Below are 12,851 nucleotides of genomic sequence, written 5' to 3'. Positions count from 1 at the left end.
GCGGCAGCGCGGCGGTTGGGGCTCCGCTTAGAGACGGCCAGGGGTGGGGGGGGCGAATGTTTTCAAACCAGCGGAAAGCTGGGAAGGGATGATTTACTTGGGGTTTTGTTTAAATGTGAAATATCCTGACGATTATCGGCGAACTGCGATACCCTGGTGTGTGAGCCCGCCCGGAGGAATAGCGGGACCCGAATCGCCTCGCAGAAAGGTAAGCGAATTCAGCGATATTTTTTTTTTTGACGGTCGTGCCTTCTACAGGGGGGAGAGAAAAAAATACAAAGCTGTACTGCCGTAGGAAAACGGAATCTTTCGCACGGCAGCGTGGCATCCATTGGCCCCCTTTTTTTTGTGTTGTTTTTCTCGTGTGATTTCGACCCCCTTGGCGGCGGCGGCGCGTCGCGTCACCCTGGGCCGTCTCGCGGCGCTGACAGCTCGCGGGGGTCGGGGCACGGGGTGGAGGTGGAGGAGAGTCGCGAGACTGCGGCGCGAGGGGCTCGGGGCTCTTGGCCCCGGCGGGGGTGCGCCCTTGCGCTGTGCGCGCCCCCGTGGCCCGGGGCCCTGTCCGGAGCGGCTCCCGGCTGGCGCGGCTGCGGTCCGGGGGGTCGGGCTGTCAGCCGGCGCTGGGACCCCGCTGGCGTGGGTCGCGGGGGCGGCGTGGACTCTGCGGGTGACCGGGGGAGGGTGTGCGTGCGGCCGCTCGCCCCTTCTGCGTGGAGAAACCTTTTGTCTGGCGCACGGCCGCGGTCTCCTTGGCCGTGGGGCGGCGAGTTGTAGGGCTGTGCTGGAGTCGCTCAGCTGTCCCTCCTTTCTTCTTCCTTCATTACCGAAGACGCAGCGCAGCATCTACCCGTTGCTACGCGTTTCGCCTTTTCTTTGAACAAAAAGAAGTGGGAATTTTTGTCCCCCCCCTCGCAGCTCAGTTCAGCCGGTCGTTTTCTCTGATTTTCACGCTGTGTTTCAGCCGAAGCCTGCCTGCTGTATTCGTTTTTAACAATGCCGCAGATAGCACGATATTGGGTGAAGAAAAGGGGAAATTTCTTGCTCTCAGTCTTGGCAAAGGTACCCTGTTCCCCCGGAGGTTTCTGGCCCTAAGGACCGTCCTGTTAAAATGCGTCTCCTTCTGTTTTATGATAAACACGCAGTTCGTCGCATTCAGCTGCTGTTCTGGTCTCTAGGAATAAGGTGTTCCCTGCTGCGTAAATGTCTAATAATGACATGTGAGCCCAACAGGGGCTCTTAGAGGGGGCTTTCTAGTCCGTAATAATTTGAGAGTTGCAGCAGCTGACGTGGATGGTGTCTTGCAAACGATAAGCCGCAGGTTAGAAACTGGAAATACAGACGCGTAGCCCGCTATCAAAGAACACTTCTTACATATTTAATCTCTCTCTAAGCAATAATGTCAATGCCTTCAGAGTGTCGCATGCCTGCGTTGTTTTGGCCCCCGATCTGGGCTTGAAAACAGTCGCACGCCTCTGAAATGAGAGCAGACAAGCGATCCGTCCGTCTGTAGAGTGTTGCAGGGGGACCCGAGCTACCTTCTCCGAATAACCCTGTGGTTCAAGCGCCCCAGGTGATGGGTTTGTTGCTGAGCTGCAACATCAGGAGTTGGCCAACCTCGTGTGCGCTGTTTCAGTACCGTATTAATATACTCCTGGCTTTAAACGTCTATGAAAGCGAAGCCATTCGTTCGGGATATTTCCATGCTGAGAAAGGCGTTTCGTCTGCCTCACGGTGTGCCGCTCAGCAGTCCGGCCCATGAGCATCAATGTCTAGTCGCCTGATCTTGATCGTATTTTTTTTTTTTTTACAGCGATGGGGGGATATCCGATCTCCCTTCCCCGAGTCTTATATATATATATGTACCTTATTTACATTTATGTAAATGTATGACATTTTTGAATCGGTCACAGGGAATCGGAGAGCAGCTCTGGGTTTTCTTTAGGGAACTGATAGAAAACAGCCTCATCACCACGAGCTTTTTTTTTTTTTTTTTTGCGGTGATGGAGGCCAGCTCACGTGCCTGCGGAGGCTCCCGCCGCCTGGTCTTTCTGTTTATTCAGAAGATGTGTATTATCGTAAATTGAAGCAGCATGTGGAATTTCGTTTTTCTTCGATGGCATTTCTGATTCTGTTCCTCGGTATTCACAAGCGTGGATTCAGGGTCGGTGGCTCCTGTGTTTTAAAAGAGAAAAACGCATTTTTAATTTTAGTGCAGTATGCAATACCTTTATAGCATCTATAATGACCTTGAGGTGTATGTAACTGCACAGTGATTGTTTTTATATGAGTAAATGGAATGTCATCCCCCCTCCACAGACCTGTTCATTCAGGAGAAGAGTGGATTTGCCTTGCTTTCCTGAGGTCATTCACTTCTGTCTGCTGAAGCCACATGAAGGAGGATTGTTGGCTGCTGTTGGACACAGAGTATGATCTTTGGTGGTTTTTCCTACAGGGCTTTAGGTTTACATTACAGTTAAAATAAACAGCATAATCCCTCTGGTACGTAAACAGCTGGTTTTGACATTGTTGTTTTCTATTTTCAAGCTGTCCTGATTTGATGTGTGATATTTGAAAGTTAAATTGTGTCTGGCAGGATTTCACTTAACAAGGCCTAATGTATTGGACTGCACTGGTACTATAAGGAAACATCTTTTTGTAAAGTCTGTCTTAGAGGAGCATTCTAACCAGTTTTGATGTACTGTAGTTCCAATCTGGTTTATAATTTGCCACTTAACGAAATTGATTCCAAAACTTATAACAAGTAAAAGCTTGTTATTGAAGCTTGTTATTGTTAAGAATTAAAGAAATCCTGTTCTAAAGATGGAGATTAATTAATATTACAGTATGTATGGTCATATAAGTAAATACTTTGTTCTGAATGGTACAAAATCCTTAGTGAAGATCTCTTGCCAATTTTGCTACTTATCTGTATGTAGCAGACTGGACGTCATTTGAGGTCTCTTTTATGTGAATGATCTAATATAGGAATGTGAGCCCCAGATGTCACACGCAGTTCTTTATACTAGTTTTGTTAGTCCGTTTAGTGTTTCAGAACTATAAAAAGCATCACTTCATTTTTCTGTGTGCAACGTGTCTTCATGTCTAGTTGTTACCATCAGATGATTTAAAAATACATTATTTCTTTCTTTCACCTTATAATGTAGTTATAGTATAAAATACTGAAAAAACAGCATTTCAACAGTTATAGCTTAATACCCTCTAAATCAGGTGTTTTTAAAGAGCTTTCATAGCAGTCGTGGGTGATTCTTTCAAGTTTCACTGTCATAGCGAGTGGTACTAAAATGAGTCAGACTTTGACCCATTGCTGAGTTGGACCCTGGCTTTCATATACTGAAAATTCCCTGTGAGAGCCCGCTGTACTATAAGTGATGATTAACTAGGCTAGCAGGAGGAAAAGGCTAAGTGCATTTTCTTTTATGGTCAGGTCTGTGTGACAGTAGCTGGTCTTCCATTATGTGCAGGTATTAAATTACATTCTGGCCATCTTTGCTGAGGTTTTGAAAATCAGATATTCTCACTAGTCTTTCTAGAGTATGATTTTACTTTTCTAAATTGGTCTAAGTGTGTGCCTGAAGAGACTTTCATGTTAGAAATTGTGACATAGTAGCGTTTTCTCACGCTGGCATTTGGCAGAGGTAGATTAATGTTTGTATTTAGTTTGTGTATGTTTTTTAGCAATAGACTCATTGCCTTCTAGGGTTACCAGTTTCCTCTTTTTTATGAGATGGAAACTTTACTATGCTGATTATTTGTATGTGGAAAACCCCTGAAACTGTCAAATGTCAGGTTGCATGCTTCCTTCTCAAAATACATTACAGTGCTGAGTTTATCTGAATAACCACTGACCAGTATGACACAAAATCTTCTGACAAAATAAAAGTCAGTCCTAATAAGCACAGGGATTTTCTCTTTTTGTCATTCGTGTACAACACAAGCTCAGATGTAGTTGATCCCAGGTTTGTAAAAATCTAAAACAATGGGAATTCTGTCAGTGTGAATACTGTGCTGTTCAGCGAGCCGGATGCCCCTGAATTGTGACGACTTGCTTAAAATTCAGTCATATCAAAAAGGCACCTCGATTGAGGTATTCGAACACGGGTACCTAAGGCATAGAGTTTTATTTTTCCCAAAAACAATTTGAATTCTACAACTAATTTTGTTCTGGCTGAATCGATAAAAAACAGGCTAAGCAGTTATGTTTGTTATTGTCATATACTAATGTGAAAAGACTGTCAAAGAGAAAGCCCTGTCGAGCTGAGAATGAAAAGGTTTTCTTGTCTTTGAATTTGAATCATTTTAGGATTAGAGTTGAAATGCACGGCATAAAAAGCAAAAAGCTGATATACAGGTTTAATAGCCTTGTGCTGCTGTGTGTCTTCTTTGTAGGCCTTTCTCTTTTACAGCTGAGCCACATTACTGTTACTGGCATAATATGTAAAAGGCATTTGAACTCCACTCTATAAGGGAAGAGCAAGAAGAGATTGGTGTCTTTGTTTAGTGTTTTAGCTGTTCATTCTGTTCTTAGATTAGGACCTTAACCTGAGTGCTCTGTCAAGTTTTCATATCACTCTGGTAAAAAAAAAAACCCTGCACCTTAATTTGAGCATTTTGGTTGGAGTAGTGCTCCCTCTTTTTTTTTTTCCCTGCTTTATTGGTCATTTAAACACGGCCATCAGCTAAAGGGCTGCCCACACCGACAGTGACCGGGAGACCACATGCCTGCGCCCTCAGTGGCTTGGCATGGGGCTTTATTATTGCAGTGGAGTGGATCTGCATAGATGATGCTGCATAGGTGTTTTTTTAAAAAGGAACAGCATTTAAATAAAAAAAATGTATAATTTTAAAATTAAATAAAAAAATTTAATTCAGTTTTTTGAACATTCTGATTCGACAGCTATTTTATTTGTGTAATAACTACACAGTTCGGAGCTGTGCCGTGTATCTGACTCTGGTGTATGACTGATACTCCTGCGTTGCTCAGGGGAGATGGAGACATGTAGGCCTGCTTCTTCACCGCATGTCACACCTCCAAAAAAACAAGCCGCAGAACCGTCTGCCAGCTCCACAATGCCTTGTGGGTGAGTCGGCGCTGATTGGACGAGGGGAATGTCTTTCACTGTCGTCAGGGTGAGGCAGGCGGCTGACTGACTGCTCCCAGCCTGCACCGGCGGCACTTGGTCAGGTGTGGTTAATCCCAGTCAAGTCATCTAGTGCTGTAGCCCAGACTCGAGCTGCACTCTTTACTGGCTGAGCTTCTCGGGAGCCCCAGGTTTGTCTGTCTTAGGGCTTAATTGTTGAGTTTGTATTTTGTCACATGAGATATTTTACTGTGTTGTATGAAGCAGGCATTACATAAACCATAAAATAAAACTAAAACTTGTCAAAGCTGTTTAGGAGAATTAAACTTGGTTTATTTCAGTGCAGGTAGACACAATACTGTGACTCAGTGGTCATCCAGTTTGGGTATTGAGTGCCAGTGGCTGAAACGGTGAACAGAGATGTGAATGAGCTTTATACAGATGGCATGAAACAGTCCTGCTTCATTATTCAGGTTGTGTTCATTGGGAGGACTTTGAAAATGATTGATTGTGGAGATGGCTGCCTTTTTTTGCAATGCATTAGCTGCCAGATTATTTTAACTCTGCAGTTAAGCGAGAGTTTCTACAGTATTTAAATTCAGAACAGTTGGCATTTGTTTACAACTAGCAGCTAAAACCTTCTGGTCTCCACTTTTAAGTCCTGAGTACCGCAGTAAGTGTTAGTCTAGCTGTCTTGCGTACAATGTGGTTGAATAAACACTTCTCGCAGCCTTAATGTGTTTATACTTGCATTAGTGTTGTTGAACAAATAAGAACAGTATGGAAAACGTTTGGTAATGTTAACCACCAGAATCTTATACAGCACCTCAATTATCTTATCCTCTTGCAGGCCGAGGAGAAATAGTTTAGTATTCTAATGCCTTCATGTAGCTATTCCTAAAAGGTTCTGGCTAGTTCTCGGCAGTCACTACCAACAACGATTAATGTGCTTTAAAAGAGGTACTTGAAAATAGAAGGATCAGGTGACATTTAATGAAACAGATACCTACAGACGTTACTGTGTAACCTCCAAAAATATGGCTACTACAGATGCATCTGAATAATTTAATAAAGCAGTATAAAGTAAGGAATACATAAATAGTACAACAATAGGACTATATAGTCCTGCAGTTTCAGTGTGTATGTTAAAATGTTGCACAGATCACTATCACTATTTTTTTTTTGTTTTCAGCACCCACCGTGACGTGTCTATGGTATTGTGCTACAGTGATTGAGTTTGCTACTTGGCAAACGTTCCCTGTACTTTCATATACGTTAATGGCTTCTCTAGTTTTTGATGTGAATAATCACCCTAATGTGCAAGTAGTAGGACCAGTATTAACTTATTTTATTGAATTGAATCTATTTGCACTGATGTTTTAAAACTGGTTTGAAATTTATCATTCTGTATTAAGTATGGTAACTGGCTCCTATTGCGATATTTTCACTGTGATTTTATAATCTCACTAATGTAGAGTGGCATAATGATCCCTTCAGTTGTGATATACTCCCCAGTAGTTATTGTATAACATTTTTTCAATAACATAATTTACAGTACATGTATTTGTGTATTACTTATCCAAAGATGAATAGATTTGTACATCTCATTAATTTTCATTTAATAATAATATCAGTTGATTGTAGTACTGATATGCAAGGTTGCTTGGTGAAAGATGTGAACTTGTGCAGAAGTGCTGACATGCTGTATTTGCAGTTAGTGCACCTTTATGTATCAGAAGGTTTTGTCAGAACAGTTTGGGAATGCACTTTCTCTAGAAAACACTCCACTAGAAACCCCTGGGTTGGGTAGCAATAAATGATGGAAATGCTATAATTACAGTGCAGTATAATGTAAATACATTTAGTAAGTTTTTTTCTTAGACATCGCTGTAAATGTCTAGACAAAAGATTCCTTTCATTTACATAAGTAGGCCTGTTTAGTTGCTTTTGTTACATTTTGAAGTGAAAGAACTGCACAACGTACATACACTAACATACAGCAGACGAAACACTATGAAATTATAGGGTATCATATGATTTAGGGACTAATTTATTTGTTTTTGTTTCTGTTACGCTCGAAATAATATTATAACTAGCTAACCAGAAAGCTGGAGAGAAGTGTTACCGGCAATAAACTTTATCTACTTTTGAAAAGCATTGAACTGAAAGGTAATGTAGAAATTGTCAAACATTATGGCATCCCAGCTTAATCAACATCATGAGAGCTTTTCACACCAGTCTGCCGTCGCATCATCCAGGTGGGGCTGCACACTGGTGGTGGTGGAGGGGATCCCCATGACCTGTAAGGCGCTTTGAGTGGAGTGTCCAGAATAGCGCTATTATTATTATTATTATTATTATTACCAGTTGTATCAAAATGGATAATGGTGCGGGCCAACCAAACCTTGAAACTCAGACAGGCATGATGCGCTCAATGGTGTTTGGGTTAGCACTGCTGCCTCTCACTTCTGGGTTCAGTTCCCGGGCTTCTGTCTGTGTGGGGTTTGTGTGTTTTCCCTGTGTCGACGTGGATGTCCTCCCCCAGTCCCAAGACATACTGGTAAGGTCATCTGGCTTCTGGGAAAGCTGTGTCTGTGTGTGTGGCCTGTGATGGACTAATGGGCAGAGGGGTGGCTCTGTGGCTCAGGATCTGTGCCTGTGGCAGAGGAATCCTACTCCGTTGGGCCCCTGAGCAAGGCCCTTAACCCCAACTGCTCCAGGGGTGCTGTACAATGGCTGACCCTGCACTCTGACCCCCAGCTTCTCTCCCTGTCTGTGTGTCTCATGGAGAGCAAGCTGGGGTATGTGAAAAGACAAATTCCTAATGCAAGAAATTGTGTAGGGCTAATAAAGTGATGGGACGGGCGTCCTGTCTAGGGTGTACCCCGCCGCGTGCCCGTCGCCCGCTCGAGGCGGCCCTGTAGTGGATACAGTGGTTAGGAAGGTGATGCAGCAAGTGTCCGCCTTGCCCCCCTGCTGTTTGCACTCTTCCTCTGTTGTTCTGGGGGTCTGGAACGGTGAATAGTGGTACGAATCCCACACGGTTTGACCTTGATTTTGCTGGTTTAATAGAGATGCCGGTGGACTACAGGCTTGCTCAGATAAGCTAGAGGAAGAAACGCCGCTGGAGGAGTAGAGGCACAAAACGATACTGATGATCAGAGCTTCGGGAAGGTGGACAAGTTCACTTATCTTTGCAGCGCCATCAGCCAAGATGGTTCCAATTCCAGAGAAGCCAGAGTAAGAATTAGCAAGCCAAATAATGCTTTTAGAAAGACTTAAAAAACAGTCAGCGACTGAAAACCTCACTGGACTAAACTATACATGGTACTTGTCAATTCCATAGCTAAATCATGCAGTGAAACATTTATGAGCATTTTATATGCTAAACTAGATGCATTCTTCCTTGAGTGCTTTAGAAGAATATTAGTAATTGTTTATAAAGGCTACAGTTGTTTATAAAGGCTACAAAATGAACAAAGTGCCTTTTCTCTATTAACTTGTAAAAGACATCAGTGGCTGGCTGGTGCATGTATTGCTGAAGACGGGGGCAGGCAGTGTGCAGGTCTGCACAGGAAGGACTGTACCCTAATATGTCCCTCTCATATTTATGTGACACTTGGAATTTTTAATTCATATTGTATAAGACGTACAGTGAGCTACAGGGCATTGAGACAAAGTATTTCTGAGTGATAAGTAATTTTGTATGTTTAATATAAGAAAACGGTTGGTTTCAGTGATTTCAGTGAAAACCGGCATGAGCTCCGGGACCATCCCTCACAACGCTGTCCCCCTGGAGACGGCCCTCCTCAGCCGAGTTGTCTCCGGCTGCCCTGCTCGTTCATGGTCACCACGCGTTGCACGTGTTCTCCAGCACAAGCCGATCCCCCTGCAGGTTGGGAGTGTTTCCAGCTCGTAAGCCAGCACGTCCACGTTTAGCCGAGTCACACGCTTAAAAAGTAGGAGGGTGTGTATGTGTGACAGGGTTGTAGGCCAGAGGCTTCTGCTGAAGTGTTGCAATGCAGAGCGAGGCTCGGTGTAGGAGGGGGGTTTCCCCCCTCTTGCAAGGAAAGCTCTGAGAAATCAGGGCATGTTTGGTGCCAGGTAGTACTGCCTTTTTACATTTGTGCAGTGACTAGCATTGCATTTTTCCAGAGTGGTATTTTCACTGGTGTTAAACAAATTGCTTTATAGTTTTTTTCTGTTCAACCTTCATCCGTGAAGTGGCTCAGGTCACTGCTGCAGCGTGTGCACCAGTGCAGAGGGAATGAGGACTGTGCAGACTCCCCTGGAGTCTCAAGCCCTCTGCAGTTTTTCACGTGGCATTTCACATTTCACCGTTCATAAAACATTCTGTACTACTCTGAGTGATGATATGTAAGTGCTTTTGGTTCACATTGCGTGATGTTAGTGAATGTCCGGGGTACATATTCCATTACACTGCTATATGACTGATATAATGTAAGTCTGGAGTAGGGGTAAATTGTTCTCTTTTTTAATCGCATTAGAAAGTGGATCGAAGTTATTACTGGTAGATATTCTCCTTTCTTTGTGATCCACAGCACGCACACAGAAGTCTGAACTCCACGCTTGTGTCTCTCTCTAAAATTCTTATAAAACCATATTTCCGCATGGAAGCATTGACAGAAGTATGGAAATTACAGTTTTATCTTTGAGGTAGAAGCCTTATCCCAGTTGCTTCAGCCCTTCCAGCTGCTTAAATGAGTTGCTCTGGGCTTAACCTGTGTGGAACTAACATCCCATCTAGGAGTACTCTCATACTCACTGTGCCCATTACACAACTGGGATATATATAGGACAATCTGAAGCTGAAACCTTACACTGTGAGAATATGACGCAACATGTCTTAAAAATGTCAAACTGAAGCAAAGGGGTGAAACGGTAGATGTGATCTTTCTATAGAATTGGAAACTAAAAAGATTAAAGATTTTTTCTGGTAAATTTCTCTGTACACCGGTGTGTGTCATCAGTTGATTTTTCTTGCACGGAGCCATTTGTAAATAGTGTAGAATGCCTGAATAAAATGTCATTTTGCCTGGGATTGTGGTGAATTTATATCAACGTCATGTCAGTTTTGGTTGGAAAGTAGAAACGCTGCTGCATTTTAAAATCTTAGTGTCATTTTTACTTTTGATTTCACGACTGGTGCTAGTGTCCACACAGCCGCAAGACTTTGTTAATGCATGGAAAGAAATGTTTTACCGACACAAAATCTTTAACTTTTTACATTTTTACTTTGTTAAATGTTGTTTGCGAGTCTTGATTGCTTTATGATTTGTAAATTAAATGTTGTTGGTGTAAACAAAGTGTTAACAATCATCTGCAGTTTAGGCACTTAATTGCTATCAAATCCTAACAATTCTTAATTTAGCTAAACGTAGATAATTTAGTCCTGCCTGAAATTTGTATTCTTAAATTGTATTCTGCAATTTTCAGGTTTTATGTTTGCCTTAGTCCTTGAACTAAAATCTCCTTTTTGATTTTCTGATGTGCTTCTGTAGTACTGGTTTGCAGTGTGGTGGGTTTTGCTCTTGGATTGAATAGTTATTTTAAATGGTGGCACACTGTTCAATTTTTAATCCAGTAGAGGTTTGTCCAGCCATTTATGATGATGTGCAAATTGTGACGCTCAATTAAACAATACACCTTGGGTTTAGCAAGTGTGAAGCACTATATTACGTTCACAGAAATGAGGATGGAGTGTGACAGTTACTAGATGCCCCTTTAGATAAATCTGAGGGCTAGATTGTATATTACCAGTTTTATACGGTGCATGAAAGTAAATGTGTTACTGTGTCACCTGATCCCTCCGAAGGCTGGATCTAGTCATTGCTAGAATGAAAGACCTCAAGAAGGCCAGGTTACGGAGGCAGGTGTTGTAGATGATGCCTTTCCCAGTAGAGCTCCTTCCCATGAGATGTTAAACCGAGGTCCTCTCTACTTGGTCATTAAAAATCTCACTGTACTTTCTGAAAGAGTTGAGGTCTTAACCCAGGAGTCCTGGCTAAATTCAAGTCATCGCTCGCAAAATGTAGCCTACCTAGAGTTCCCTCTTCATTAAGTTAGTGAAGCGGGTTTCTGTGTGTCCCCCTGGTCTGTTGTGTAGTGAGGCTGCTGGCAGTTATTGGCTGCTGAGCATCACACGGGTGCTGCTGCACTTCATTTCACAGTACCTCTCCTATATGTAAAGTGCTTTGAGGTCCTTGAGAATGATGAGGGTTCGAACAAAAGAAATGCAAGGAATTATATTTTTCTAATGATAAAACTGGCTTCTCTGTAGTGCAGCTTTTCGAAGTTTGATTCTGAGCGCTAAAACCATATGCTTATACTGAGTTTTTAATATTTAATAGAATTATAAGTCCTTTAAGATGGAGCACTGTATTTAGCTCTGTAACTAGTTAAGTTAAGAATGTTGAAAGGTGTCTGTTTCAATGGAGCTTACTTTTATCAGCTTAGGTTCTCTGCTCCTTGAAGTGCTTCATTGCATAAAGAGCTCTTTCTCAGGGCATATTTGCACTAAGTATGTTTGGTCTGAGACATGTATCAATATGCTAGCACTTCACACTTAGCTCAGTTGTATGGTTTTCTCTTGGAAGTGGACTAGAGTTCATTTTTCTGGTTCGCTGCCTTTATTTTAGGAAACTGGGCTTGGTCATGTTGACACTAATAATAAAAGTGAACTTCTTTAGAAGATGTTTAAATTGATTTGAGTTGCCGACATTGATTCCTTATTAAATTCGTTTTTTTGTGCATGTCTTTCATTTCGAAAATGAAATCTTTTTTAACCTTGCTTTGCTTTTTAAGACAGCTGCTTTCTCTTTCAGGCCTCCAAAAAATAATAAGCACTTCTGCATTTTATGAATTTCTAAATGTGCTTCATTTTAACCTTTTTTTTCCCCCCAATTGTGTTTGCCTCAAATCTAGGCCTCAGATATTGTTGTACTACAGTTCCAGAGTTGGTATCCTAGAATTAATATTCTGTTTGCACAAGTATATCACTCTCTGTTCACTTTAAGTTTTGAAATGAACCAAGTTTGCCAATCGATCTGAGAGTACTGAGAGTATCTTTCTGTGCGCTGAGTTTGGCTTAATTATTTGGCGATTGAACTACGATGTTTGCGCTGTTCTTCAAGTAAACTGCTGAGCATGAAAAAAGCTCACTGTTGAAAATCCAGTGTTTTCCACAGTTCATAGCTTCAAGTTTTTGGATTTTCATTATCATGACAATCAAAGGGCAGTCAGATACTTATTCATATTTCACATTTCTTTAATTATTTTATTGTTTGTAGTATGTATTGTAAAATAGTAGCATTTCAATAGGCAGACTCTTGAAAGTAATATTCTGTATTACCTTGTTTTAGGGTACATCAAAACTCTTCAGTCCTTTCTGCAATATTAAACATTAGTGCTGATTTTAGTTGCCATTTGAAATACATTGGCACATAAGTTAAAAATGACTAAACACAGCAAACTGAGCGTTGGCATCCATCCAATATTTAAACGGTACACAGCAGAACAGAGTCAGAGTGAATGTGGGAATCTAAGGGTTCCTCAGCCACTCCTTCAACGTACTTTAAGCCACAGTTTGGTATTTGTATAGTAGCTTGTCCTGTTGTACTACTGTAGCTGTGATGTTGTTGTTCAGGCTTGTGTTGATTGGTCACCATGCAGCAGAAGCCAGAGACTTTCCTACATTAGCAACGGGTTGATTCTCATTTTTTTTATACAGCT

General features: G+C 42.1%; 1 protein-coding gene across 3 annotated transcripts in view; it reads left to right on the top strand.

Moving 5' to 3' along the window:
• Positions 1-12,851, top strand: part of ankrd12 (ankyrin repeat domain 12) — a 51,664-nt gene that overhangs the window by 526 nt on the left and 38,287 nt on the right. Inside the window, exon 1 of one of the 3 annotated variants that reach the window (XM_088642080.1) lies at positions 2-208. The exons of 1 other annotated variant lie outside the window; for it this stretch is intronic. The gene's annotated coding sequence lies outside the window, so the exon portion shown is untranslated. Of the gene's footprint in view, position 1; positions 209-12,851 lie in introns of those variants that run through there. One more of the 3 variants, XM_088642082.1, reaches the window with a different exon arrangement.

This window comes from Lepisosteus platostomus, chromosome 8 (assembly GCF_059453375.1).
Source record: "Lepisosteus platostomus isolate fLepPlt1 chromosome 8, fLepPlt1.hap1, whole genome shotgun sequence".
NCBI classification, from domain to species: Eukaryota; Metazoa; Chordata; class Actinopteri; order Semionotiformes; family Lepisosteidae; genus Lepisosteus; species Lepisosteus platostomus.
This window is presented reverse-complemented; position numbering and strand designations above follow the sequence as displayed.